The sequence below is a fragment of the Arvicanthis niloticus genome, chromosome 14 (genome assembly GCF_011762505.2).
Source record: "Arvicanthis niloticus isolate mArvNil1 chromosome 14, mArvNil1.pat.X, whole genome shotgun sequence".
NCBI lineage: Eukaryota > Metazoa > Chordata > Mammalia > Rodentia > Muridae > Arvicanthis > Arvicanthis niloticus.
The window spans coordinates 2,343,850-2,369,634 of NC_047671.1; positions in this window are offsets into that span (position 1 = coordinate 2,343,850).

Genomic DNA, 25,785 nt, shown 5'->3' on the forward strand with positions numbered 1-25,785 from the left:
ATTATACCAACGTCATAAGTCTTACTTTGCACTTTGTATTTGGCCTTCAGTGAGGAAAGCCCAGCTCATCAAATGTCTACCAAATGATTTATTGCACATGTACCTACTAAGGTATGGTTATCCCTTTTTCACCACACAATGATTAATTTCAGCTTTCCCCACTGTGTTTTGTATGTAAAACATCCTCTAAGGTTCATATGTTTGACTGATTGGTTCCAAGGTGGTAGCATTGTTTTGGAAGGGTCCAGAACTATTAGGAAGTGAGTCATTTAGAGATGGCATTGGGGTTTGACAGAACAGCTTTATTTCCTGTCTTTACTTGATGTTTCCTCACTTTGGATGAATTGTGGCCAGCTAATCAAGCTCCAGCTGCCTTCAACGTTATGATGAGCAGTATTCCAGAGCTGTAAGCCAAAATAAACATTATACCTCAAGTTGCTTCATATCAGGTATTTAATCACATGATCGAGGTAAATAGTTTCTATCATTAGATTGCCCCTTTATCATTATTTTCTTTTTATTTTCTATTTACTTATTATTTATTTGTTTGTTTATATTCAACTCCAGATTTTATTCTTCTCCCTGTCTACCCTTCAACTGTTCCACATTCCATATCCCCTCCTGTTTCCTGTCTCCATGAGGATGTCCCCACTCCCAACCAGCACCTCACTAGACCTCTAAATCCCCTGGGGCCTCCAGTCTCTTGAGGATTAGGTGCATCTTCTCTGACTGAACCCACCCAGCAGTCCTCTGCTGTATATGTGTTGGGGGCCTCATATCAGCTGGTGTATCCTACATGGTTGGAGGTCCAGTGTCTGAGAGATCTCGGGGGTCCAAGTTAATCAAAACTGCAGATCCTCCTACAGGGTCGCCTTTTTTCTCAGTTTCTTCCAGCTTTCTCCTAATTTGACCACAGAAGTCAGCGGCTTCTGTCCATTGCTTGGGTGCAAATTTCTGCATCTGACTCTTTCAGCTGCTTGTTGGGTCTTTTGGAGGGCAGTCATGATGGGTCCCTTTTTGTGAGCATTCCATAGCCTCAGTAATAGTGTCAGGTGTTGGGGTCTCCCCTTGAGCTGGATCCCACTTTGGGCCTGTCAGTTGACCTCCTTTTTCTCAGGCTCCTCTCCATTTCCTTCCCTACGTTTTTTTCAGATAGGAATAATTATGACTCATAGTTTTGACTGTGGGATGGCAACCCCATCCCTGCCCTGTCTTTCTGCTGGAGGTGGGCTCTACAAGTTCCCTCTCCCCAATGTAGGACATTTCATCTAAGGTCCCTCTCCTTTAGTCCTGAGAATCTCTCACCTCCCAGGTCTCTGGTATACTCTGGAGGGTCCCCACAACCTCCTACCTCCTGAGGTAGCATGTTTCCATTCTTTCTGCTGGCCCTTAGAAATTTCAGTCCCTTTCCCTCACCCAATACCAGATCAGGTTCCACCTCTCCCTCTCTATTCTCTTTCAATCCAGGGTCCCTCCCTTCCTCTTCCCTACCCCCCCACCCCCGCCCCAAGTGGGACTGAGACATCCTCACTTGGGTCTTTCAGCTTGTTGACCTTTTTGAGTTCTGTGGGCTGTATCTTAGGTATTGGGCACTTTTTTGTTATGGCTAATATCCACTTATTAGTGAGTACATACCATGCATATCTTTTTGAGTCTGTTACCTCACTTAGGATGATATTTTCTAGTTCCATTCATTTGCCTGCAAAACTCAGGATGTCTTCATTCTTAATAGCTGACTTGTATTCCATTGTGTAAATGAACCTCATTTTCTGTATCCATTGGTTTGTCATGGGATGTCTGGGTTGTTTCCAGCTTCTGGCTATCACAAACAAGGCCACTATGAACATAGTGGAAAACGTGCCCCTCTGGCATGGTGAGGTGTCTCTTTTGAGTATATTCCCAAGAGTGGTATTGCAGGGTTTTCAGGTAGATTTAGTTCCAATTTTCTGAGGAACTTCCAAATTGATTTCCAGAGTGGTTGTATCAGTTTGCAACTCCACCCAGCAATGGAGGAATATTCCTCTTTCTCCACATCCTGGCCAACATGTGCTGTCTCCTGAGGTTTTGATCTTAGTCATTCTGATTGGTGTAAGGTAGAATCTCAGAGTCATTTTGATTTTCATTTCTCTGATCACAAAGGACTTCGGACATTTCTTTAGGTGTTTCTCAGCCATCTGAGATTTCTCTGTTGTGATTTCTCAGTTTAGTTCTATATCTCATTTTTTGATTGGATTGTTTTGGGTTTTTTTGGTGGTTAGCTTCTTGAGTTCTTTATATATTTTGGATATTAGCCCTCTATTGAATGTGGGGTTAGTGAAGATCTTTTTCTCAATCTGTAGGTTGATGATTTGTTTTATTGGCTATGTCTTTTATCTTACAGAAGCTTTCTAGTTTTGTGAGTTCCCATTTATCAATTCTTGATCTTAGAGCATGCACCATTGGAGTTCTGCTTAGAAAATTTCCTTCTGTTTCAATGAGTTCAAGGCTCTTTCCCACTTTCTTTTCTATTAGCTTCAGTGCATCTGGTTTTATGTTGAGGTCCTTGATCCACTTGGACCTGAGCTTTGTGCAAGGAAAGTGACAAATATGTGTCTATTTTTATTTTTCAACATATCAACAGCTAGTTATACCAGTACCAGTTGTTGAAGATGCTTTCTTTTTTCCATTGTATATATTTGGTTTCTTTGTCAAAGATCAAGTGTTTGTAAGTGTGTGGTTTTATTTCTTGGTCTTTAATTCTATTCCATTCATCAATGTGCCTGTCTCTGTACCAATACCACACATTTTTTTAAATCAGTATTGCTTTGTAGTAAAGCTTGAGATCAGGGATGGTGATTCCCACAGCCATTCTTTTATTGTCAAGTATTGTTTTTGCTCTTCTGGGTGTTTTGTTTGTTTGTTTGTTTTGTTTTTGTTTTGTTTTTTGTTTTTTTGTTTGTTTGTTTTTTCTTTTTGCCTTTCCAGATGAATTTGAGAATTGCTCCTTCCATGTTTTTGAAGAATTGTGTTGGAATTTTGATGGGGATTGCCTTGAATCTGTAGATTGCTTTTGGTGGAATGGCCATTTTTACTATGTTAATTCTGCCAATCCATGAGCATGGGAGATCTCTTTATTTTCTGAGATCTTCAGTTTCTTTCTTGAGAAACTTGAAGCTGTTGTTATACAGATCTTTCACTTGTTCAGTTAAAGTTAACCCAAGATATTTTATATTATTTATGACTATTGTGAAGGGTGTTGTTTCTCTAATTTCTTTCTCAGCCTGTTTATCATTTGTATAAAGGAAGGCTACTGATATATTTGAGCTAATTTTATATACAGACACTTTGCTGAAGTTGTTTATCATCTGGAGAAGTTCTCTAGTAGAACTTCTCTGGTAGAACTTAGGGATCACTTATGTATACTATCATATCATTTGCAAATATGACACCTTTATTTTTTTCTTTGCCAATTTGTATCCCCTTGGTCTCTTTTTGATGTCTTATTGTTTTAGTTAGCATTTCAATGCTATATAGAATAGATATGGGGAGAATGGGCATCCTTGTCTTGTCCCCAATTTTAGTGGGATTGCTTCAAGTATCTCTCCATTTAACTTGATATTGGCTGTTTTTTTGCTGTATATTGCTTTTACTATGTTTAAGTATAGGTCTTGAATTACTGGTCCCTCCAATACTTTTAATATAAAGGTGTGTTGTATTTTGCCAAATGCTTTTTCTGCATCTAAGGAGATGAAATGTGATTTTTTTCTTTGATTTTGTTTATATAGTGGATTACATTAATATATTTCATATATTGAACCAACCTTGCATCCCTGGGATGAATCCTACTTGATTGTGGTGAATGATGGTTTTGATGTATTCTTGGATTCAGTTTGCAAGAATTTTATTGAGTATTTTTGCATCAATATTCTTAAGAGAGATTGGTCTGAAGTTCTCTTTTTTGGTTGGGGCCTTATGTGATTTAGGTATTAGAGTAATTGTGGCTTCATAGAATGAATTAGGTAGTGTTCCTTAGGAATGTGTCACAATCTCACATATACCATTATTGTATATAATTATTTAGTTAGACATCCTATTTTCAGTTTCCTGCACCTTTTAAAAGTATTATTTTATAATTATTTCATGTCTAATGAGCGTTTTGCCCATATATATATAATATATATATAGTAGCAACTATAGTTTTAGTACCTGAAACATCTTTTTTCTTCAGCCTCTTGTATTATGATTCTCTTTGGCCATTCATAGACACTATTAAGATATTTTTCTTGCCATAGGATTTGTAAGAGAAGAATTCTTTACTTCTTCCCTATGGTAACAGCAACCAATTGCTCTGATTTGAATGAACAAACACAGTATGTTGTTCAGTCAACTTTTCAATGATTCCTCAAACAATCTTAGAATCAAATATATTGGTTTAGTTCTTTTGTCTCTACAACTGCAGATCTTTCTGTAATGTCTCTAGAGCATACTTTTTTCACCTATGCTTTCTTTTTCTTACTATTTTAAGGCAAGCATCCTCTTCCATTTGTATTTTATATGTCAGATAGTTGTAAACTACCAGACAGTAATGATAGTGTCTGATGTCTCTGTGTTATTGTGAGTTTAGGATAAGCATCACTAGTGATTTCATGAGCTGTTTGTATACTCTAAAACAAGAGGAATCTCCTATTTAGTCTGGCACCTAAACTTCTATTTCTAAATTGTATAGCTGGAGGATAAATAAGATTTTCAGTTATTTTGTATTCTTACTGATCTTAAATATAAGTAATGTACTATTATCTTGTAATGAGTATTAATTTTGATATTTTTAACAATTTCTAAATTTTATCTAGAAAATATAATTTCCATGAGAGCACATAATTCAATACTAGAATAACAACTTATCTAAATTTCATTTGAAAGAGTTTACCTCTTTCTATGTTACTTAACCTCCTAGCTCTTGATGTAGAGATTGATGAAGTATTAAACATTTTTAATTAAATGACACAATGGCTAAGTTTATAGCTCAATGGAGAGTAAGTGTGTAGACCCAGAGTTCAATTATTAACACCACATTAATTGAAACAATAAATAACCGTATTCAAACACCTGTTCATCAATAAATATAATTTATATATGCATGTATTTTATATGTATAAAATTAGAAAAACTATGCATAATTTTGGAAAATTGAAATTTGAGACAAAAGTTATTATGTTTATTTAAATTTGCTAGGGTAAGATATAGCATGAAGTTACATTCTCAAGTCAACATTTATTTTTCATAAGCATTGTTATGAAAAGTTCCATAATCTTGTTTATTTTGACCTCACAAACTCAATAAAGGTTAATGTGAAAATATTCAAATTATAAGGACCTTTAAAAGCAGTGGCTAAACCCATATATCTATGTTATGACATGTCTTGATATTATTTATTATACTGAAAACATATATATGAACATATGTGAGTGTATATATATATAAATGCATAAATGATTAATTTTGTTAGTAAGCATTCTAAAATTAATGGTTGTCATATTTTATCAGGAATTCTCTCAATGTAAAAGTGCCATTTTATTTCTTATATATGTAATTCACTTCTAACTTCATATATAGAGACATACTTCTGCTTTTCTAATCAATAATCATATTTGATTTTTGTTTTGATACTCTACAGTATTGGTGTGTCCCTCAAAGTGAGTCTACTTAACAACAGCACTTATAGTAAAAAAAAATGTAGTATTCAAATGCCCCAAAGAATATTTTTCTTTATTACCCTTTTCATATGCTATAGACATTTAAAGTTAATTTTTTTCTGTTAGTTTCAATTATATTTATTTTTCAGCAAGATATTTCATGTGTTAAGTTTTTGAAATGTAATTGACCTTGTTATTCTCACTAAAGAAAATCATAGAATCAGACATTTTGTCTGAATTTTAAGTACTGTAATATGCTTTTTTACATCTTTATTTTCTGATATTTATTATCATCAAAAAGTTTTAAAATGAAAGTAATTTATTTAAATAAAATATTTTTTTTTCGATTTGGAGGAAATGATGTCACAATAACATTTCTATATTATTACTTTTTAACCTTAGAATTAACCTTTCAAGTAATTCCCATCTTCTTAAACACACTTGATAGATGCCATTTCTCCTATTGCAGAAATTTTGTTTTAACTATAAAAATAAAACCACTTACTATAATGCACTGCTCTTTTCTTGTTAACGTGTGTGTGTGTGTGTGTGTGTTTACACCAAATCCAACTAGGCATCAAAACCCAATAAGTACATGAATTTAACACTACCAAAGCCTTAGCATGCTTTACCATAGCCTTGAACATTCATTGCTCAGAGCACTGTTTGGGAGAGTTGTTCTATTTCGAAGTTTTGTCAGAGGCTTATGAATCTTTAAAGACATAATGAATACACTGAGAAGCCTTGATTTGATTCCCCACTCTTTATGCTCTGGCCTCAATGAAACACTTCTCATGTCACATCCTATTTGTTTCTATCATCTTAAAGCTCACAGGGAGTGGACACCTGTGAAAATGCACAGAAAGTCTCTGATGAGGCTCTTGGCGGTAAATAAAGTTTTTATTATCATAGAGATTATGAAACATCCCCCCTCCATTGTGTGTCCCTTATTGATGTTTTTGAAATCTGCTACATGGAGAACAGAGTTCAAACACACCTTCTGCCCTCACATTCACACATGAAAAAAATTCAGCACCGTGTTCCACAAATTACACTGAGGTCACACTTCCAAATCATTCTTTCCTCCATCTGTTTATCAGCTACCTACTATCACATTTCCAAAGCTTGTTTACAGGGTTGTCATTGTAAGTTAATCAGTTCAAACTTTTGCTGGCTTTTACAAAGTAATTAATTATTTAATTAATTAATGCTATTAATCAGACACACAAATACAGAATTCTCCCTGATATTCTGTCTCATACAGTCCTTCCATCTCCTCTTTTACAATGTTCCATGAGCCTCAGATGCAAGAGTGTTTTGTAGATGTATCTACTGAGCATGGCTCCACTCTTTGCATTTTGATTTGTTATGGTTTTCTGTAGTAGTCTCCTCTCCACCTGTCATAAAGAGAAGCTTCCTAGATTATGGATTAAAACTATATTTGCCTGTGAATATAAGGCTAAGTGTTTATAGATTGTTATTAGGGAATTATGCTGGTTAATAAAATAGTGGTTGTAGATTCTCTTCTAATAAGCATGACTTTAAAAGCAATGAATACTTGGCTATTTTTCCAGTACTAGACATTATTTCCATTTTGTTGGATTCAATTTAGGATGAGTCCCATGTCTTACATTCAATTAGAGAACAGTTGGTTACAAGCAAGATATGGGAGCCACTACTTTATCCTTAGTGTTATTGTCCCATGTTGGTCATTGTTATCATAGGTATGATAATGGATAAGAATGGTTATTGGCATAATAAATGGATAGGGGAAATATTGTCTGCCTCCCTTTTTCAAAGTCTTGCATGATGCCTCTGGTCACATGAATTCTTTTTTTAAGGAAAGAAACACTCTGGTCAGTTCCAGCTCTAGAATTTTCAGGCCCTGTTTCTGATGTGCATGGTAATTTCATCAATATAGACTTATCTTCTACTTCCATGAGGGCAAAAGTCTAATGGGAAAGGTTGTTTAGGGAGTGGGGGGAAGGTGAATAAAGTAACAATAAGGGTGTCTAAAAAGGCACAAGGAATCAGAATATTAACTATTTACTATGTATCTATATCTATCTATTTATCATCTATCTACCTGTCTATCTTTATCTGTCTACTATCAACTATCTCTTTATCATTATAAGTAATCCCATGTATATATGAGCATTTTTAATTTAAATAAACTATTCTAATCTGGAATGATGGTGTTTTCTTCATGAGCCGAAGACTACCAAGTAGAAGACCAAATACAAGATAAGCTCTCATTTGATTTGCTGGCATGAGCTGACCAATGTATTTTTTTTAATTGCCTTGGTTTATGATTCTTTTTGTTTTGTTACTTTAAACTGTTTCCACATTAGAATGTAGAACCCAAGTTAACCTAACTTTAATTCTATGCTGTGATTACTCATCATTGTCTCTAGAACAAACAATCTCTTATTTACTTTGAGGTAAGGATATGTGTTTTCTGTGTTGAAAGTTATGACATCTAACATAGAGCTCACACTCTACATGGTACTGCAATTCCAGTACTAAGCATGGTTTCCCTGTTGTTGAGTCCAATTAGGGATGAGTTCCAGGTCTTAGGTCTAATTAGAGAACTATGGGTTACAAGCAAGATATAGCTGACATCCCTTCATCCTTAGTATTATTGCCAGAAAACAAGAAGGTAAAACAGAACCAGGTTGTGAATCTTTATTCTTATTTGTTGATATAAATGTTGTATATGTGTCCATGTTTCCCATGCTATATGACCAGTTCATTCTATAATCAAATAAACTATGATGTGTCAAAATTATAAACTTTGATACAAACAAAGTAAAGAGTTACACCAGTTTCTATGTTCTAATGTGAAAACGATTTAGAGTAGCAGAAAAAAAAGAATCATAAACCAAAGCAATTTTGTATTGGGTACTTTCTTTATTTACATTTCAAATGTTATCCCCTTTACTGGTTGCCCCCCAAACCCCCATCCCATCCCTCCAACACCTGTTTCTATGAGAGTCATTCCCCACCCACCCTCTCCCACTTCCCCACTCTCGAATTCCTCTACACTGGGGCATGGTGCCTTCACAGGACCAAGGGACTCTCTTCCCATTGATGCCCAACAAGGCCATCCTCTGCTACATATGCAACTGGAGCTATGGGTCCCTTCATGTGTACATTGGTGGTTTAGTCCCTGGGAGCTCTGGGGGGGGGCTCTGTTTGGTTGATATTATTGTTCTTCCTATGCTGTGGCAAATGCCTTTTAGCTCCTTTGGTCCTTTCTCTAACTGCTCCATTGAGGACCCCATCCTCGGTCCAATGGTTAGTTGTGAGCATCTGCCTTTGTATTTGTCTGGCTCTGGCAAAGCCTCTCAGAAGACAGCTACATTAGTCTCCAGTCAGGATGCACTTTTTGGTATCTACAATAGTGTTTGGGTTTGGGGACTGTATGTCGGATGGATCCCCAAGTGGGGCAGTCTTTGGATGACCTTTTCTTCATGTGGTCTGTGAATCATATCTTGTATATTCCCAGCTTTTGCACTAATATTCACTTATCAGTGAGTGCATACCATGTGTGTTCTTTTGTGATTGGGTTATCTCACTCTGGTATGATATTTTCTAGTTCCACCTATTTGCCTAGGAATGTCATGAATTCATTGTTTTTAATAGCTGAGTTGTACTCCATTGTATAAATGTACCTCTATTTCTGTATCCATTCCTCTGTGGAAAGACATCTGGGATCTTTCCAGCTCCTGGTAATTTTAAAACCCATTGGTCAGCACTTGACAACAAGTCAAGAACAAAAACCAAAGAAACACTAAAAAATGGCAAAGAGGAAAGAACAAAAAAAAAAAAAAAAGAAGAAGAAGAAGAAAAAGGGAAATCTGGTAGGGGAGACTTAGGGGTTGGTGAGCAGGTAGGGGAGCACCTTCTCAGAAGCAAAGGGCAGGGAGATAGGGTGAAGAACTTGGGTAGGGGAGTTCAGGATGGGGGCAACATTTGGAATGTAAACAAATAAAATAATTTAATAAAAAACTCAAAGAAGGAATGGGAAGAACTTAGGAATGAAAAAGTATGGACAGCTAGACATACAGGGATGGAAGTAAACTAAAATTAAGGAAAGAAAAATGTGAAGGGAATAGAAAGTTAATAGAAGAGAAATATGCATAAAAGTAGATGAAAGTAAGAGAAGAAACAGAGAAATAAAGGCAGAAGATAGAGGGAAAGAAAGGAGATACGAGGAGAAGAAGAAAGAGAGAGGGGGAAGTGAGATGGGCAGAAGGAAAGAGCAGTGGTATCTATCTTCATATTCGAATGGACAAACAATGACCATTGTATCTTTCTCCCTGGCTTGAATTGTTTCTGTCATGATATTTCTTGAAAATTCAGAGCTCTAATTTTATTGTTTCCACTAATGTCTAAATTTATGTTTTAAAATAATGTTTTCTCATAGTTTTCTTTCTCTCTCTTTTACCTTTCTTTTCTTACTCTCTTTTCTTTCTTCCTTCCTTTCTTCCTTCCTTTTTTTGTTTTTTTTTAAATAATATTTGCCTTCATGTTGAAAGACAGTGGTTTCATAGAAAAAATGGTGAAAGATTCTTAGAGACAGAAAGCCCTCATCCATGCTCCATGCACCACTGATGAACATGTCATAATGTTCCATTATATGGCTATCACAGACACTTAATATCTAAGCTATCAATATGTAGATTGACCATAATTATATGACTATGCTATGTCCCTTTTGTTTCCTCTTTAATTAGCTGTGCTTATGTAAAACTAAGGTGAGCCATTCTCTGGAAACTAAATAAGTTCCACAGTCAATGTCAGGCAGAAATATACTTACAATAGTTGTAGAGTTTTTCTTGCAAGAATGTTTTGCAATAATTATTTTTACTTCTGGTTTTAGAAATTTCAAAAGTGTTGCAATAAAATTTAATACTCATCTCTATTGCCTTCAGCTGTTCACTTCTACTCATTGCTTCAGTTTGATGACAGATTTGTACAGCACTTAGCTTTTTTCAAGTCAGTTTTAAAAATATAATTTAATTTCATTTTTAAACAACCCTTCAGATATCAGAATTAATATGTCAATTTTAGTTACAAAAGAGCTAATGCCCAGAGATGTTTCCTGATATTTTCTAGGTTTTCTAGACATAAGGAAATAAGGATACAACTCAAAATATTTAGAGGCTTTTTACCAATGACACAAAGGCTAGTTGTATTTTGTCCTGATTTTCATTTTGTGTGACAAGCATCTGTCATGGAAGTCTGTGATATGTCTCTCTTCCTCCACAAGTCCTATTGAAAATCCCCCAGCTCATCCCGGACTAATCAAGCCCATTAACATTACGCCTACAAAATGGTGTTTAAGGGGAGATACCTCCCTGTACTTCCACACAAAAAATTTCAAGGCTATCAGAATGAAGTTGCTCCCATCATGAAAAGGTTCTGGTGAACATTTTATTTATCAGTGTTATTGCCAGATCTCTACAAGAGACCAAAGAAATTAGAGTCCCAACTCACTTAAGTGTTCATAATTTTAATAGATACTCCTAAAGCAGCCACATTCAGAAAACAGTTTAGTGACTTGGGACTCTTTGTTTTTAATTTTTTTGTCATATACACCTAATATGTTTGTCTTCTAATAAACAATTCACTTGTCAATCTAGTTTCTTCAAATGAATGTTTTTATGTTATGTTCACCCCTGACACATAAACAGTTTTCTCTGTTGCTAAGTGCATCTAACAACTTCTGAAAGCCTTTAAAGACCCACCTATATCCAGCCATCTGTACATCTCTTTAAACAATAATACAAGGTTTTATGTTTTTGCTTAATATTTGTCAAATTTAGAGATTTTGTGTTCACATATAACCCAAACTTATCCTATAAAGTGAAGAGAAAGGCCAATCAAGTATGAACCTCTAATTTGGCTTTCATATACTATGAAATAAAATGTATATTTCAAATGAACTTTAGTGGAGAATCCCCTATTTACCACCTGTATCTATAGATAATTTGGAATGCCTGTAATAAAAGTCAGATGCATCATGGAAAAGGACACACATTATAGGCAATGTGAATATGAGACTTATAAAATGGAGAACCACCCAAAGTCTTCTGTTAAATAATAAGCCTCTTCTTTTAGGTCCCATAAAAAGAGACTCCAATGCTGTAATCTGATGCCACTGAATACCGTTAATTACATGGCTCAATGTCAGTCTTAACAATGTATTCCTCTACATGCTATATTTTCTCTTTAATCTTAATAAAGTATCTTGTCATTTTGCAAATCTATGAAAACAGTTATTTTTAATCCACCACCACCAGTACCATCCCCAAGATAATTTCCTCATTCTGTATTAATTTTTCTCTTAACTTCTTTTTGTTGTGAGGTGCTTAGGTGAGAGTCACTTTTCTCAATCGAGCTAATACTTAGTAACCTTGTAACTTGTGTTTTTATATTTACCATAAAACAACAAAAAACTTCTGGGTTAATAAGACTGAAGAACAGAATGTTTAAAAATCTCCTCAGATAGGTAGCAAATCTGTTATGTAAGCTGTAATGAGCCTTGGACCATAGGAGGCTCAGCTTGCAAGAAAGGTTCAAATTCATTCCCATTTGTAAGATAGTCCTGCCTCATCCCTGTGGTCAAGGGACTTCAAGTGATAGATAAAACTGACTTTTCTATGCCCAGATAGTTAGGTGGTTTTGTTAAATGAGTCATTAACTCTGTAAATCCAGAAAGAGGAGCTTATTAGAGGAAACACAATATTTCATGCATGCTTATTAAGCTTTCTTCCTATAATGAGCAGAATTTCAATTTTTTTAATTACATTTCCAGTAGCAAAAATACTTTTCTGAGATAAGTAAGGCAAGGGCAAGAATGTAAGCAACAGAATCCAAAGTTACATGGCATCATCACCACCCAGTTCCCCCATCATAGCAAGCCCTGAACACCCCATCACACCAGAAAAGCAGGATTCAGAATTAAAATCACTTCTCATGATGATGATAGAGGACTTTAAGAAGGACATAAATAACACTCTCAAAGAATTTAAGGAGAAGACAGGTAGACAGATAGAAGCCCTTTAAAGAGGAAACACAAAAAAATTTTAATGAATTGCAAGAAAACACAACCAAACAGGTGAAGGAATTAAACAAAACCATCCAAGATCTAAAAATGGAAGTAGAAACAATAAAGAAATCACAAAGGAAGACTACCCTGGAGATAGAAAACCTAGGTAAAAGATCAGGAGTCATAGACACAAGTATCACCAACAGAATACAAGAGATAGAAGAGAGAATCTCATGTGCAGAATATACCATGGAAAACATGGACAGAACTGTCAAAGAAAATGCAAAATACAAAAAGCTACTAACCCAAAACATACAGGAAATCCAAGACAAAATGAGAAGGCCAAAACTAAGGATAATAGGTATAGATGAGGGGGAAGACTCCCAACTTAAAGGACCAGTAAATATCTTCAACAAAATTATAGAGGAAAACTTTTCTAACCTACTGAAAGAGATTTCCATAAATATATAAGAAGCCTACAGAACTCCAAATAGTTTAGACCAGAAAAGAAATACCTCCCGCCACATAATAATCAAAACATCAAATGTATAAAACAAAGAAAAAATACTAAAAGCAGTAAGGGAAAAAGGTAAAGTAACATATAAAGGTAGACCTATAAGAATTACACCAGACTTCTCACCAGAGACTATAATAGCCAGAATATCCTGGACTGACATCATACAGACCCTAAGAGAATACAAATGCCAGCCCAGACTACTATACCCAGCAAAACTCTCAATCAATATTGATGGAGAAACCAAAATATTCCATGACAAATCCAAATTTACACAATATCTTACCACAAATCCAGCACTTCAAAGGATAATTGGTAGAAAACTCCAACACAAGGAGGGAAACTACAACCTAGAAAAAACAAGGAAGTAATCTTCCAACAACCCTAAAATAAGATAGCTACAGAAACATAACTCCACCACCAATAACAAAAATAATAAAAGGAAACAACATTAATTTCTCCTTAATATCTCTTAATGTCAATTGCCTCAATTCTCCAATAAAAAGACATAGACTATCAGACTGGATATATAAACATGACCCAGCATTTTGCTGCATACAGCAAAATGTGAAAAAAAGACAGACATTACTGCAGAGTAAAAGAATGGAAAACAATCTTCCAAGCAAATGGTTCCAAGATACAAGCTGGAGTAGTAATTCTAATATTGAATAAAATCGATTTTCAACCAAAAGTAATCAAAAAAGATAAAGAAAGACACTTCATAGTCATCAAAGGAAAAATGTACCAAGAGGAACTCGCAATTCTGAACATCTATGCCCCAAATGCAAGGGCACCCACATATATAAAAGAAACTTTACTGAAGCTTAAAGCATGCATTACACCTCACAAAATAATAATGGGAGATTTCAACACCCCACTCTTAGCAATGGACAGATCATGGAAACAGAAACTAAACCGAGACACCAAGAAACTAACAGACGTTATGAACCAATTGGACTTAACTGACATCTATAGAACATTTCATCCTAAAGCAAAAAAATATACCTTTTTCTCTTCACCTCATTGTACCTTCTCCAAAATAGACCATATAATTGTTCACAAAACAGGACTCAACAGTTACAAAAAGATTGAAATAATCCCTTGTACCCTATCAGATCATCATGGACTAAGACTCATCTTTAGTATGGACAAAAACAAGAGAAGCTCACATACACGTGGAAACTGAACAATGCTCTACTCAATGAAGAAATAAAGAAAGAAATTAAAGACTTTTTAGAATTTAATGAAAATGAGGATACATCATACCAAAATTTGTGGGACTCCATGAAAGCAGTACTAAAATGAAAACTCATAGCACTAAGTACACACAAAAAGAAACTGGAAAGAGCATGCACTAACAACTTGACAGAACACCTGAAAGATCTAGAACAAAAAGAAGCTAATATACCCAAGAGGAGTAGATGGCAGGAAATAATCAAACACAGGGCAGAAATCAACCAAGTAGAAACTAAAAGAACTATTTTCTTTGAGAAAATCAACAAGATAGACAAACCCTTAGCCAGACTAAACAAAGGGCACAGAGACAGTACCCAAATTAACAAAATCAGAACTGAAAAGGGAGACATAAGAACAGAAATTGAGGAAATTAAAAAAATCATCAGATCCTACTACAAAGGCTTATATTCAACAAAATTGGAAAATCTTGATGAAATGGACAATTTTCTAGACAGGTACCAGATACCACAATTAAATCAAGAGCAGATAAACCATCTAAACAGTCCTATAAACCCTAAAGAAATAGAAGAAGTCATTAAAAGTCTCCCCACCAAAAAAAGTCTGGCGCCAGATGATTTTAGTGCAGAATTCTATCAGACCTTCAAGGAAGACCTAACCACCAATTCTTTTCAAGCTATTCCATCAAATAGAAACAGAAGGAACACTATCCAATTCTGTCTATGAAGCTACCATTACACTCATACCTAAACCACAGAAAGACCCAACAAAGAAAGAGAACTACAGACCAATCTCTCTTACAAATATTGATGCAAAAATACTCAATAAAATTCTCACAAACTGAATCCAACAACACATCAAAACAATTATCCATCATGATCAAGTAGGCTTTATCCCAGGAATGCAGGGATGGTTCAATATTTGGGAATTCCATCAATGTAATCCACTACATAAATAAACTCAAAGAAAAAAAACACATGATAATATCACTAGACACTGAGAAAGCATTTGACAAAATTCAACATCCCTTCATGTTAAAAGTCTTGGAAAGATAAGGAATTCAAGGCCCATACCTAAACATAGTAAAAGCAATATACGGCAAGCCAGTAGCCAACATCAAACTAAATGGAGAGAATCTTGAAGCAAGCCCACTAAGATCAGGGACTAGACAAGGCTGCCCACTCTCACCTTACCTATTTAATATAGTACTGGAAGTCCTAGCTAGAGCAATTAGACAACAAAAGGAAGTAAAAGGGATACCAATAGGAAAGGAAGAAGTCAAAATTATATTATTTGCAGATAATATGATAGTATACTTAAGTGACCCTAATTAAAACTTCCACTAGAGAACTCTTAAACCTGATAAACAAATTTAGCAAAGTGGCTAGATATAAAATCAACTCAAACAAATCAGTAGCCTTCCTCTACTCAAAAGATAAACAGGCTGAGAAAGAAATTAGGGAAATGACACACTTCACAATAGCCACAAATAAAATAAATTATCTTGGAGTGAATCTAACAAAGCAAGTGAAAGATCTGTATGACAAGAACTTTAAGTCTCTAAAGAAAGAAATCGAAGAAGATCTCAGATGGAAAGATCTCCCATGCTCCTGGACTGACAGGATTAACTTGGTAAAAATGGCCATCCTGCCAAAAGCAATCTACAGATTCAATTCAATCGCCATCAAAATTCCAAATCAATTCTTCATAGAGATAGAAAGAGAAATTTGCAAATTCATTTGGAATAACAAAAAACCTAGGATAGCAAGAACTATTCTCAACAATAAAAGAACTTCTGGGGGAATTACCAACTCTGACCTCAAACTTTACTACATACAGAGCAGTAGTGATAAAAACTGCATGGGATTGGTACAGAGACAGGCAGGAAGATCAATGGAATAGAATTGAAGACCCAGAAATGAACCTGCACACCTATGGTCACTTGATCTTTGACAAGAAAGCTAAAACCATCCAGTGGCAAAAGGTCAGCATTTTCAACAAGTGGTGCTGGCTCAACTGTAGGTCAGCATGTAGAAGAATGCAAATTAATCCATTTTTATCCCCTTGTACAAAGCTCAAATCCAAGTGGATAAAGGACCTTCACATAAAGCCAGATACACTGAAACTAATAGAAGAGAAGTTGGGAAAGACCCTCGAATACCTAGGCACAGGGGAAAAGTTCCTGAACAGAACACCAATGGCTTATGCTCTAAGATCAAGATTTGACAAATGGGACCTCATCAAACTGCAAAGCTTCTGCAAGGCAAAGAACACTGTCAATAAGACAAAAACGGCAACCAACAGATTGGGAAAAGATCATTACCAATCCTACATCCTATAGAGGACTAATATCGAATATATACAAAGAACTCAAGAAACTCGACACCAGACAACAAAATAATCCCATTAAAAATGAGGTACAGAGCTAAACAAAGAATTCTCAACAGAGGAATCTCGAATGGCCGAGAAGCACCTTGAGATATGCTCAACATCCTTAGTCATCAGGGAAATGCAAATCAAAACAACACTGAGATACCATCTCACACCAGTCAGAATGGCTAAGATCAAAATTCAGGTGACAGTAGATGCTGGCGAGGATGTGGAGAAAAAGGAACACTCCTCCATTGTTGGTAGGGTTGCAAGCTTGTACAACCACTCTGGAAGTCAGTCTGGCAGTTCCTCAGAAAACTGGACATAGCACTACCTGAGGACCCAGCTATACCACTCCTGGGTATATACTCAGAAAATGCTCCAACATATAACAAAGACATATGCTCCACTATGTTCATAGCAGCCTTATTTATAATAGCCAGAAGCTGGAAAGAACCCAGATGCCCATCAACAGAGGAATGGATACAGAAAACGTGGTACATTTACACAATGGAATATTACTCTGCTATTAAAAATAATGAATTTGAGAAATTCTTAGGTAAATGGATGGAACTAGAAAATATCATCCTGAGTGAGGTAACCCAATCACAAAAGAACACACATGGTATATACTCACTGATAAGCAGATATTAGCCCAAATTTGAAACAACAAAGATTCAACTAACAGACCACATGAAGCTCATGAAGAAGGAAGAACAAGTGTGGATGCCTAGGTCTTTCTTAGAAGGAGCATCAAAATACCCAAAGGAGCAAATATGGAGACAAAGTGTGGGACAGAAACTGAAGAAGAGGTTGTATGGAGACCATTCCACCTGGGTATTCATCCCATGTGCAGTCACCAAAAACAGACGCTGATATGGATGACAGGAAGTGAATGCTGACAGCAGCCTGATAAGGCTGTCTCCTTAGAGGTCCCCCATAGTCTGACATACACAGAGGCAGACACTCACAGCTACCCATTAATCTGATCAAGAGTTCCCAATGGAGAAGTTAGAGAGAAGACTGAAGGAGCCAAAAGGGTTTGGTGGTCCCATGAGGAGACCAAAAATACCAACCAGCCAGAACTCCCCAGGGTCTAAACCACCAGCCTAGGGGCACATATAGATGGACAAATGACTCCATCTGTATATGTAGGGGAGGATGGCCTTGTTGTGCATACATGGGAGAGGAGATCTTTGATCCCATGAAGGCTGAACACTGAGTGGGGGGGGGGGGAATCTGAGGATGGGGATGTGGGAGTGGGAGCTAGGTGGCTACACACCCTTATAGAAGCAGAAGGAGGGGGGATGGGATAAAGGGTTCCTGGGTGGTGGGGGGCATGGTGTAAGAGGATAAAATTCAAAATGTAAATATTATATCTAATAAAAGAGGGGCAAAAAAAGAAAAGCTGTTAGAACCAACATCTTTAATAAAATGTCAGCCCTCTTAAAAAATTATCTTGATACTAAAATTTTTTTGAGAATTGTATATTCCAGAATACACAGCCTTGGTGTATCTACTCATCAAGAAAGCTCAGCAGACCTGCTCAAACCTCTGATGTCCTGGAATTCCATCTGGATGCAGTGAAGACACAGTGTCAGAGGCTTATCAATTTACTCTTTTCCCCATCCCTCTTCTAATATCTCAACGCCTGTAATCAGATTGAAGAAGTTAATGAAGAGTCAGTGTCCCTATTCCCTGGGCTTGAGGACTAAGGTGGTAAATATTGGGCTGTCTTTCTAGGGAAAAGTAGTGGTTTTGTGGGAATAGGGAGGATTAGCCAGGATATATTGCATAGCCATAACCTATTGGTAGAAATCTGTACAATTATTATCAAGATGAAGTTATAACTTCTTAAATGGCACAAATTTACTTTGATTTCAAATTTAAGGTTTTCATTGGTATGAGCTTCTTATTGATATAAAAGTGAGATGAATATTGATACTCTCATGCGCATTGTGCCTGTATAACACATTTAGGAATACACAGCTTAGACCCAGTCCTTCTTTAACTTTTTAACAGATTTGAGATGGTTAGCCTGTGCGTTAAGGGACTATAGCAAATTCATGGCTTGGAGTTTATTGTTAGGGTGTTTTCTATGTTTTATTTAGAAATAGCTGAGTGGAATTAACAGGCAACAGTCCAGATTACCTTACATGGATAGTTGGTTTTCAAAATGTCAGAAGTCCACAGAATTGACATTACAAACATTTCTGTAATAATGTTCATTTTTATTAGCGACCTGTCTGCTCCTGACAGCTTCCTGTATTGGATTCTAAGAAGAAATTGAGCATCTTTGGAGTTACTCCAGTTGTGGTGAGACAGCCACTAGACACGAATTGCCTCTTTCCATCTACAGACTAATTACTGTCCAGAAAAGGACACACTTGCAGAATAGTCGACTGATTATATCTGCCTAGACAGAGTAATCAGCCCTTAATAATTCTGCAGCACTAAGGTCTGTCAGATAATCCTGGGCCAGAAGGTGGAAGAACAGGTGCTCCAACATTTTGTAGTATAGGGATTGTCCAGGTGTTCAGAGGTCTCTATAAATTGGCTAAGTTTTAGAAGCTATGTTTTGTGCTTCCCACAATTTTAGTTAACTCAGTCATTCTGGATTTCTGACGGGGTTGAAAACTTATAGTCTCATAGCCAATCCTGGCTATTTACCTTAAGAGAAAAGATTTGAGTGGATGGTTTTCAGCTGACATTCATTCTAAAGCCAAGGAAAAAGCCAGGTTCAGAACTAAGTGTTTTAGTTTGGAGAGATGACAGAGGTTCTGGTTAGTCAACAAAATGATGGACTGGGTATTAGGACTATCTTGTACCTCACTGGTACAAATTGGCATAATTATGCTCTAATTGTATTTTGAGAGAAAAGTTTTATTTTACCAGGAAGGGTGATATGTAGGAAGAGCTAAGGTGGGAGGAGTACTGAGAGGAAGAGAAGTATGGAGAAGAGAAGAAGGAGAGGAGAAGCTAGGTGATGAGAGAGAGAAAGAGAGAGAAAGAGGGGGGAGACAGGGAGGCAGATATTCATGTGTCTCCACCAATCAAAGATAGTTGATATATCTAGGTTTAGTATTGGGTTACACTTCTGATTGAGCATTACCAAACTTATAAAGCCTTTGATTAACATTTTTTAAAAAGTGTATAAATGCAAAAAGGAAAAGGGGGCATGGAATAGGGTTTTTTCAGGGGGGGATGGGTAAAGGGGATGGCATCTGAAATGCAAATAAAATATCCAATAAATAAACAAACAAACAAAAAGAAAAAATATACTTACAAACACGTTAGAATATTTATTGCAATTGACCCTCAATAAACTTTAGAGTTGTGTATCCTTTTTTATGGTCCATATGAGCAAACAATGTTAGGAATTAGAAAACATGTTCTTACTTTAAAAGACATTATACTACTTTCACTATTAGGATTTCTACCTACTTGCTCATTATTAGTAGGCTATCTCCATGTATTTGTTTATAGAAATAATTCAAACCATGTTTTTCCTATCATTCACCTTCAGATTTGAGCTATAATATATTGATATAGAAGCCTATAGCCAATATTTACAAACTTGCTGAGTTTGTCAAAAAACAGAATACTTTTCCTACAGTTTCAAATATTATCCCTACCATCTTTTGGTTCATTTTCTTATGTGAATAAATAAAAATGGAATTCTTTGTTAGTTCCCAATACATCCTCCTGTATAAGCAACCTGGAATAATTCTGAGCTCTCTAATGTGAATAGCTTAACATATTTGCTTTTCAATTATATTTTAATTGATCTTTGCTTCTCTGTCTGTTCCTTGCTGCCATCATTTTCAACAAAGTATTTCAATTCTATATTTACAGTTCAATGAAATGATCTGCAGTGGGATTCTTTGCCATATGTTTGATGACAGTTAAAGTTATGTAAATATATTTATTGTCTTTTTCAAGCTTTTTCTAATACATGTTGGGACTGTAGATGATCATGTGACTGCTGATATGATGCTAGTTCAATGACTAGGGAAGATATTCAGTATATGTGGGTTTCAGGATATGTAACACTAAGACCAAACTGTGATTAATCCCTGAGTATTGTTTGTCTCATCAAGGAAGTAAGAGGTCTTAGAGTAACCGATTATCTATGTTCAAATTCTAAGACTGTAGTTTATTCTTAGGACTTTCACCTACTTAGTATGAATATCACTGTCTATAAAAAAACTCAATATTGAAATGTGACTTCTAAAAAAAAGCACATATTACATTTAAGGTTCCATGGAACTAGGAAGCTCACCACGTATTATACATAGTGAAACAGTTATTTTCAATTTGAAGGCCCTGGAGCAGATTTGTAGATAGGCCAGCATGTAAGTTGAGGGACAACTACACTTAAAACTTCAAGCATTTTTATTTCAGATCAAAAAATTTAGAAAGTTGTATATGGTAAAAATAATTTTCTATTCCTCTTTTGTACTGTGTAAGCACAACATTTTACTTTAAGACAAAATGTAGATAAATAATCAATATCCAGGAATGCCTACAAACAAGGACCTTGGGTGACAGACAAAAGAATCTTGTTGTTTGTCCTCCTTCTGTGAGTTTTCTTCATCTCTTTCTCAGATCATTTTCTTTTTATGAGTTGATTCATCTCAGCAAGGGAATATGATTTCTTATATTTTCTGGTTTGGATAGTTACGTGAGTCAAAAATATATATCTTATGGAAAATACAGAGAAGAATGTGTCTAGATTTCATGCTTATATAACACAGAAATACTTTCCTCTTATAAAATTTTAAACTATATGGGCTTCCCTTTTTATCATTTTTATTGGTTATTTTATTTATTTACATTTCAAATGTTATCTCCCTTCCCAGTTTCCCCTATTTCTTCACCTCTCCCCTTGTTTTTATTAGGGTACTCCCCCACCCACCCAAACACTCCCACTTCCCTGCCTTAACATTCCCCTATTCTGGGTCATTGAGCCTCCACAGGACCAAGGGGATTCCCTTCTACTGATACCAGACAATGCCATCCTATGCTACATATACAGCTGGAGCCATGGCTTCCTCCATGTGTACTTTTTGGTTGGTGGTTTAGTCCCTGGGAGCTTTGGGGGTTCTAGTTGCTTGATATTGTTCTATTTCCTATGGGGTTGCAAACCCCTTCAACTCCTTTAGTCCTTCCCCTAACTCCTCTTCCATTGGGGTCCCCACACTCAGTCTGATGATTGACTGTGTGCATCCAAATTGGTATTGATTAGGCTATGGCAGAGCCTCTCTGGGGATAACTATACCAAGTTACTGTCAGCAAGTGTTTCTTGGCATCAGCAATAGTGTCTGAGTATGGTGTCTGCAGATGGGATAGATCTCTAGGTGGGACAGTCTCTGTATGGCCTTTCCTTCAGTCTCTGCTCCATTCTTTGTCCCTACATTTCCTTTTGACAGGAGCAATTCCAGATTAATATTTTTTGAGATGGGTGGGTGACCCCATCCCTCAACCCGAGGCCGTGCCTATCCACTGGATATGGTCTCTCCAGGTTCTATCTCACCTTTCTTGGGTATTTCGGCTAATGTCATCCCTTTTGGGTCCTGGAATCCTGTGGGGGCCCTGTCACCTGAGACTTTCTAGTGGCTACCCTTAGTTCCCCATCTCCCACTGCTATACTCTCTATTCAAATTCCTGACCCTCTGTACTTCTCCCCTGCCTCCCCTGTCTCCTCCTGCATCTGATCCTACAAACCTTTTCCCTCCTTCTTTTCTCTCCTTCCCAGATCCCTCTCTACCTCCGATGATTATTTTCTTCTGCTTCTGAGTTGGACATCTTTGTTTTTCCTTCTTCTTGGGTTTTATATGGTCTGTGAGTTGTATTGTGGGTATTCAGAGCTTTTTTTTTTTTTTTTTTTTTTTTTTTGCTAATATCCACTTATCAGTTCATTCTAAAAAATGCTTTAAAAGAACTACTTGGACAAAAATAAATGGCTTATGTGAGAATTATTCTAGCTTTACATTTATTTTATGCATGTGAAAGATTTACAGAATATTAATTACTTGGAATTGTGTCAAGGGAAGGGGTTGGAGGAAGAAAGAGACTACAGGATGAGATTCTGAGTGTTTGAGAGTCAAATACCATAAGTTTTCTAGCCATTCTCTGAAGAGTGCTGAAGAAAGAGAATGAGATGCTAAGTTTTGCACTTGAAAGCATTTCCTGAGTTGACAATCAAGTTGAATTAAGGATTAATCCACATATATTTTCATAATTTTGTGTCTCACTAACTTCTTTACTGTGTAACCTTTAAAACGAACATTCATAGAATTAACAAAACATTTCTTTACTTTAGTGAGAACACTTATCATAGGATGCAGAACCCTCAGACAAATGAAGACTTAATGAACACTTAATATATGATCTACTCCTTGATAGGAAAAACAATGTATGTTTGTGTAAAAAATATCAATGATGTTAGCATACCTTTATTCATCACAGGTACAACTAGAAAGAGTCTGTTGCCTTCTAATGGAAAATGTTTTCACAAACTGTTGTATATCCAAACCCCTGGCTTCTACTCAGAAAAACAACTTGAATAAATGTCTCAGAAGCTATTCTGAATAAATAGTTAAGTTTTTATTTTGCTTTGTTTTGTAAATGCCATACAAATGGAATGACTAAAATTAAAGACCTATAACCAATGCCTTGGCCTGTATGTGGGCATGTATTTGGAGTATTTTCTTAAATCATTATTAATGTGGGAGGTTCCAGACTGGTGTGGGCAATGCCTCCTATGGGTAGATAGTCCTGGGATCTATAAAAATGCAAAATGAGAAAGTCACAGAACTGATTCAAAAATCAGCTCTTCATCATCTCTTCAGTTGCTGCCTCTAGATTTCTCTTTTTATTTTCTGCTTTGACTTGTCATGATAGTAGAGTGTAAACTGTAAATGAAATAACTCTTCTCTTTTCCAAGTTGCTTTGGCAAGTGTTCTATCACAAGAGCAGGGAACCAAATGAGCAGATACTGTTGCTAACTGAATTGTTAGAGGTAAGAAGGCGACTGGTGAGAATGAGCACTTGTGATGGTGTTTTGTTCATGTGACCTTTAAATCAGGAAGCAGTTTTCTGTTCTGCTTCTTAGTATATAGAAGAGCACTAGTAAGGAACTAAACACAAATGGGCTATTTAAATTGCCTGAGGTAGTAATAGCTTGGTTGCAAAACTCTAAGGTGGTTTGGTAGACAACTTTAAATGTAAAGTGCAAAACAATACTAGTTTTTTACATAAGTAAACACAAACCTGAAAGCACTGCAGGTTTATACTCAAGAAACACAACACACAGAATATGACTAAATTATTTAGGTTTCAGGGCAGTGATATGATGCTAGACAATTATGCACCAGAAGGAGTACTGTTAACTGTGAGGATACTGTGCACTGTGGCTGAATCCAATGGCCCACAGGGCTCTGTGTCTGAACCAGGACCATAAAAACGTTCACATCCTTGTTTGATGAGATGATATTAGTGGTATAGACCAGGGCCTTTGAACTGGGAAAGATCCAATACAGGTCTTCCTTTATAATAGTCATGGTAAGGCTGAATGTTAGCTCAAGGTTAGAAGTGGTTCTAATAAAGGTTCTTAGAGGAGATTCTGGAATAATATGAAGATTTTGGAGAACCTCTTATACTATGGGGAAAGTCTAAACAATTTCCAGAATAATGATAAGACAATTATTTTGTTAGAAACTGTATGCAAATCAACATTTAGAGTAGTTGAACATAGAAATAAAAGCTAGTCTTTAATAAGAGATTCGGCAGCATAAAAAATAATGCCATACTCCTAAGTGGCTTTAATTTCTGGAAATTCATTCAGTAAGACAAGTTGTATTTCATCTATGTGGTTATAAATATTTTTGATTCAATACTGCCTACAACCTATCATCTCTTCTGCATAAAGTTAGCCAAAGAAGATATCAGGTAAGAAAGCATCATGACAATATTTACAGTAATATTTCATTAAGGTAAGAAATATATTTAAAATTAAAATGAGTATTTTTAACACTCAATTTCCTAAAGTACTCAAAGAAATGAGAGCTAATTTTGATGGAAGTATTATGTGTTGAGCATGGGTAAATATTAATAAAAGTCAAAATAGTCAATATTTTATAGCTTTGAAAATTCTGGCCACTTATAATTTTTTCATGTCCTTGCATTCTTTAAAGAGTCAATAATCTACACATTTTAGTTTGCTTACATATATTTTTGACTTTTCCCATTTTGTCTTTGAATGTATACTAACAAGTTTCAGCCCAAATTAAATGCTGAAGCCAGCTTTCCTTTTGTGAGGCACAATGATGACATTTCCTTCCCAAGTTCTCATAAATTCTCAGTTGGTAACAATCTGATAGACAATGATATAAACATAGCTATTCACTGTAGAATTTTAAAGTTATAAGATTCAAGTTTCAGTGAAGGAGTAAGATATCAGAGTTCGGGTCCCTGTGGTTTGCAGATATGGGTGCAGATGGCTATATTACCTGTGCCTTGCTGGAAGAATGCATCCTCCAATGTTTCACATGAATTTGAGCCTGAAGTTCTATTTGCATTGTTTCAATCACATTGCAAGTAGATGTTTAAAATATCACCATTGAACTATCAACTATCAAGTCCATTTTATAGAATTCTATGTCTAAAAGCAACAAAATAGTTTTAGATAATGATTTGCAACAATGAATATGATCATTGAGAAATTTTATAAAGAAATTTATTCTATGAAGGTATTGGAGATAACAGAAAATATGAATTTGCCATCTCAGACTTGCAAGTTTATGGGAAATTGTAATCATGAGGTGAAAGATTAAATTTTTACATTTTTTTAAGTTCTTCTACACCTTGCTTTGCAGGTTTTGTCAACATTTAATATAAATGTTTTTATTTATATAAAATGTTTAAGTGATATATTCAGTTCTTTCACTAAAGGCAATGTTTTACCAGGAACTGTG